The 5,253-nt window shown below is 31.6% G+C and overlaps 1 long non-coding RNA gene across 2 annotated transcripts in view; it reads left to right on the top strand.

Moving 5' to 3' along the window:
• The first annotated feature begins 918 nt into the window (after positions 1-918).
• The window catches only part of LOC106682687 (uncharacterized), a 46,012-nt gene continuing 41,677 nt past the window's right edge, over positions 919-5,253 (top strand). For both annotated transcript variants that reach the window (XR_001343469.2, XR_010844507.1), the window contains exon 1: positions 919-1,168. This is a non-coding gene — a long non-coding RNA (uncharacterized lncRNA). The remainder of the gene's footprint in view (positions 1,169-5,253) is intronic.

The following is a 5,253-nucleotide window of genomic DNA, read 5'->3' on the forward strand; positions in this document are numbered from 1 at the left end:
ATTACTAGTCAAAATTGATGGGTCTGCCAAGTATAGGTAGGGGGATTAAAAAATGGCGGCTGTTTTAAAACCTCAAAAAACATTGATTTTTCATTCGGAGCTCTATAAAAGAGCTATTTACATCCAATAGTTCTCGAGATATAGCTTTTTTCTTAGCTACATTTCTTAAAAAATCCACTGAAAAAACCATTGGACGTACTGTTGTCTGCCAGCGCAAATTAAAGCTAGTTAAATTTACTACAAAATAGTTAATTTCTAGTTGTTCATATGTCTGCCAACACTCAAAATAAAGGAAATTTAGCTAACTATAAAGTAGTTTATGACACTTATCTTCGTAGGGGTAGTAGATTTTATGATATTCACATATGAATATAAATTTGGCAAATGAAAATTTGTCCGAACAACTATAAATAAATTTATTTTAGCAAATTTCATGTAAACTATTACTTGTACTATTTGTTTTTTTAAAAATGACCCATGATTTTTTTGGTATTAAATTTCTTCTAAAATATAAATTAAATCATGCCTACTCTTGTTCAAATTGCATCATAAAAAACAGGTTCAAAGTAATGAAACTTTACTAGTGGGACTACAAAGCTTTATTGTTCTTTGTATTATTTAAATTCACGTTGTAAGAAAAAATATTACCATAACCCCATCAGCCCAATCTAATAAGTCATTAATAACATGACGATGCTTTCGATTAATAACACTAAACAGCCTTAATACCAGTTATAAAATACTTAATTAACTATTAATAAAACTAAGGATTGAACCAAATAGATTTAAAAATATTCAGATAATAACCTCACTTCATAATCAGAATAGACAAATAAAGAACGAAAGAATTTAACGAAAGAAAAATATGTTTTCAAAGAAAACAAAAGAAACGCACATAAAATAGCAGCATATGCGTGTTGTATTCTTTTGATATGTTTAAAAGGCCACTATCTTAAACCAGAATATAAAAATGTAAAAAATCGTAGAATCGAGTTTTTTTTTCTTCCTCGTTTACTGACTTGTTTACAAAACGGATACGCTAGTTTGAGGCCCGCTGTATAAATATTGCAAAGAAGTCGTTGGGTCTTTGCTCTCATCCGAATGTTGTCTTCAAGAATGAGTCCTTCACGAACTTGTTTGTTACAGATCAAAGGCGTCTGAGGACAAGGTCAGTTTCTTAGGTGTAGCCAGATATTTTAAATGTAGCTCCTGTACGTATTTTAATAGAGATTTTTATTTGTTTTAATTTTAATAAGGTAGCTGAATAGCAAATACACATTAGTTATTATCAAGCACGTTGAACTAGTTTATTTTTCAAAAAAAAAGAAAAGATTTTTGAACTGTATTGATATCGAAGAAGAGTAGGGTGCATTTCATAGTCCATATTATATGTAATATATATTTGAGGTAAAATGTTTTTGTTTTTTTAAATTTATTTATTGATATTTACAACTGTACATAAATACATCAAGTAATTTTGAGGAAATCATAATGGTATGGTACAAGCACGTAGAGAAACTACCCAATAGTAGCACTCTAAAAACATTTTCACAATATTAGGTCTCGAGGCCATCTTCTTTTCAGACGCCTCGGAGGATTGTCCGGAATAAAAGAGAAGCAAGATTAGAAACTGATGGGTTTGAGTGTTTAGGGAGTTTGTAATGGAAGGATTTATATCTGGTTCGGGCTAGATCGGCAAATGGAACATTAAGGTCTTTGTGGATGATTTTATTTGAGACAAAGTAAGGAGCATTTAGGATTTTGAGGTAAAATATAAGCCGAAAAATTCGCCTTAACTATATATCATGGTCCACGTGGATGGAAAATCATTTCCGACAGTTTCAAATAACTCAAGAAATGATCAAGAGACAGACGTAGACCAGCGCAGAGCCTTTTCTCTGTCATGAATACGAAAAAATCTCTAAATATACGACGCTAAGGGTGTACAATGCCATGATAAAGCCAGCTCTGATATACTACTGGGAGACCTGGGCTCTAACAGGTACTCACATTCTACAGAATGTAGCGATCTGGGATCAGAGCCGGAAAATATGGCTCGAAGCAATGCATCAGGACGACTCTACACAACACTGAATGCCACGATAGTTGGCAAGAGATCAGATGGAAGGCCAAAACACAGATGGATAGACAGATTGAGTCTGCCTTGCTGCCAGCTGCCTTGTGTCTCTGTTTACATGAAAGATGTTATCATAAAGTTCGGCACGAATTTCTCGACCTTAATGGGTTTTCATTGAAGACCCAAATTACTGAAAATAGCATTTGCTATATTGTATATTCAGTACATGTTTGCATTTTTTACGTACAATTTTTACGTTCAATTACAAAAATTGGAGTTACTGTTTACCTCAACGCGAACCTGGGCAAGGAGAAGATGGTCCCCGCTTTTTGGCTTCACTTTTCATTCGAAGTTGAATATGGTATTTCATGCCCTGCCTCAGAATAGTTTGTTAAAATACCTTCTGACATCCGGACCTAAAAAGAGATTTTATCTCTTAATGTCATCAAACAATACCGCGAAATCGAGAGCAAGGTACAATACCTGTAATCTATTCCTCTGGGTTTTCACAGGACTGACATTTTTTATAACTTGTTTTTGTAATATACCACCTATTACCTATTTCAATAAATTAATAGGAAAATAAAGGATGATTAAAGTTAAAAAGCTACAGGCATAGGAAATAAACCAGGAAGTAATGAAGAACTTGAGGCCAAGAATAGGAGAAACATTGTCAACTTCCGTAAAGAATACTAATTCAGGAGGAAGCATGAAGTCTTTCCTTTTGATGTTTAATGGTCTTGCATTAGAATTCTACTATGTGCGATACCTGCTCTGACCAAGGCTGCGCAGTAATATGATGGCATCTCTTCCGAGATTAAAGGAAGTTATCAGCAGATGAATTATAAATCAATACAACATTTATCATTTATTTACGATTTCCGCTGTTTGCGATGAACAAAGCAAGAAAACTTTTAAGAATTCAGCAAGGTAAACAGAGGAAATCAGGTTACCGTAAACTGTGATTCATAGTTTTCTACTTCAGACATTCTGCTTGGGATATTAATACCTTTCCAAGGTATTTTAACACATTCCGTTATAATATTTTTAAACCTGGTGCAAAATCGTTATTATTTTTATAAACATAAAAAAAAATTTATTAAATACAGGACCTATTCGGCAACAGTTATCAAATCACTAAGAAACAAAAGCACTAAGAAGTACCAAATACTAAGTTTTAGTCTAATCATAAAGCGTTCTATAAAGTCCGGATGGACTTTAAAATGCTTTTTTTCAAAAGTAAAATTTATTGTATAATTTTCTTTTATTGTATATTGTCTTAACAAATTAGTATTTTCAAGTAATAAACTATTCCAAGTGTATACGTATTTCAAAGCATCTTAAATAAGTCTTCCAAGCATAACTTATTTAACACTATTTATGTATTTGTTTCTTTCCATTTTTTAAATCTAAATATTCCTTGCTATGGAGATAATCAATTTCCTCTATATTTCATTTAGTAAGTAATTACCTATATGTCAAGGTTAATAATTCGTGTTTGAGAATCCTTGTTAAAATATAGATGTATTTAGGAAATTAGTTTTTGTAACAGATAAGCGAAAGTAGTCGATGAAATTTGATAACATTTACACCAGATAATGCCTACACTAATCCCCATTTTTGTTCTATTCTGAGTTCAGTCAACCCTTTTTCGATATACGGGAAAATACGTTAACCCATGCTTAAGGAAATGTAGTAGATGCAATTCCCTAAAATGTATAATATACGTCTGCATTTCCAAATTCCTCTGAAAATGGACCAATTTGGAAAAGACTTTTTCGATATATTAAAAGTAGTAGACGGAATCTAAAAAAATTGATAATAATTTTATCAAAATCGGTTTAACGGTTCAATCGGATTTTGCCAAACACAAATTTGACTGCAGACCGACGCACAGACATGCAACCAAATTTGGTAATTGACGTCTAATAGGTAAAATGTGAGTAAAATTTTTCGATTGTGATGGCGTCTACTCGAATGTTTTTTAAACAAAAATGAAGAAGAATTACGATCTTAGAGACGGAACTCAGCTGCTCACCTTTTTATTTAAATTAACTATTTATTATTATTATTTATCATACTTCTTCAACTGTGCATACGAAGAATGGGAGTGCAGTAAGCTTCCGACCTAATATAAGCTGTTGGTCATAGTCTCAATAGTTCGATATTTTGTTGGCTGTTTTTAAATACCTATTCCACCCCCAAAATGGTTTAAAATAATACAAATACATATTAGTTATTGGTAACAATATTAATTTGGTTCCCCCCAAAAAGTCAATAATTTTTCATAATAATATGTTTCTCCACATGGAGATAAATAAACTAACTACCTCTATGCTTTCGTCAGTACGTTTTTGCCCTCTGGTCTAAATAACAACAACCTCTATGCTTTAAACCTCCACCTCTCCTCTCCCTCCCTCCAATGAATAAATTAAAAAATAAACGATGTCCATCAAATACAGCAATAAGAGCGGGCTATCTGGTGACAGTACCATTTTTTTGTTAAAGTCTGAAGGTCGATTTATTACAATAACAAACGTAGGTCCACTACGAAATTCGAACCAGTGCCTAAATAAATATTTGATTTCAATGAAATAAAAGTTTTAGGGTATGTATAACACTTATGGCGGATTTAACTATAGAAGAAAACGATCATATATATTGAATCTGTAAACAGCCAATTTCAAAAATGAAAAGTTACACGAAACTGAAATTACATATTTAAGCTGAGTATATCCTGGAATATGACAGCAACTTTTTCACTAAAATCTACCGAAACTGCCACTTTGATTCGATTTTTCACATTTTTTTCGATTTTCTCCAATAAGGCTTTAACGATTTTGATTAAACTAGGTTAATCAATAATGAATTAAACGGTGTTTAATATCAGGTAGATCTAATATTCATTTAAATAGACTGATTGGGCTTAAATTTTGAAATTTAAGAATTTTCAAAAACTCTTCATGTAAAGTACTTTTAATTTAGTACTAATTTAGTTCATTGCGAGCAACAATATACAATGTATAAATAAGAAATATTTAACAATTTTATGAACAACTTTTTTTTTTTTTTTTAGAATTAGATTTATTTATTGATAGATATTACAATCTGCCACACAGTTGTGGGCAATAGGTAATATTGATAAATGATCTCATACATACTAAAATAAAAAAATA

Source organism: Halyomorpha halys, unplaced genomic scaffold (genome assembly GCF_000696795.3).
Source record: "Halyomorpha halys isolate HHAL.00 unplaced genomic scaffold, Hhal_1.1 Scaffold434.1, whole genome shotgun sequence".
Taxonomy (NCBI): Eukaryota; Metazoa; Arthropoda; class Insecta; order Hemiptera; family Pentatomidae; genus Halyomorpha; species Halyomorpha halys.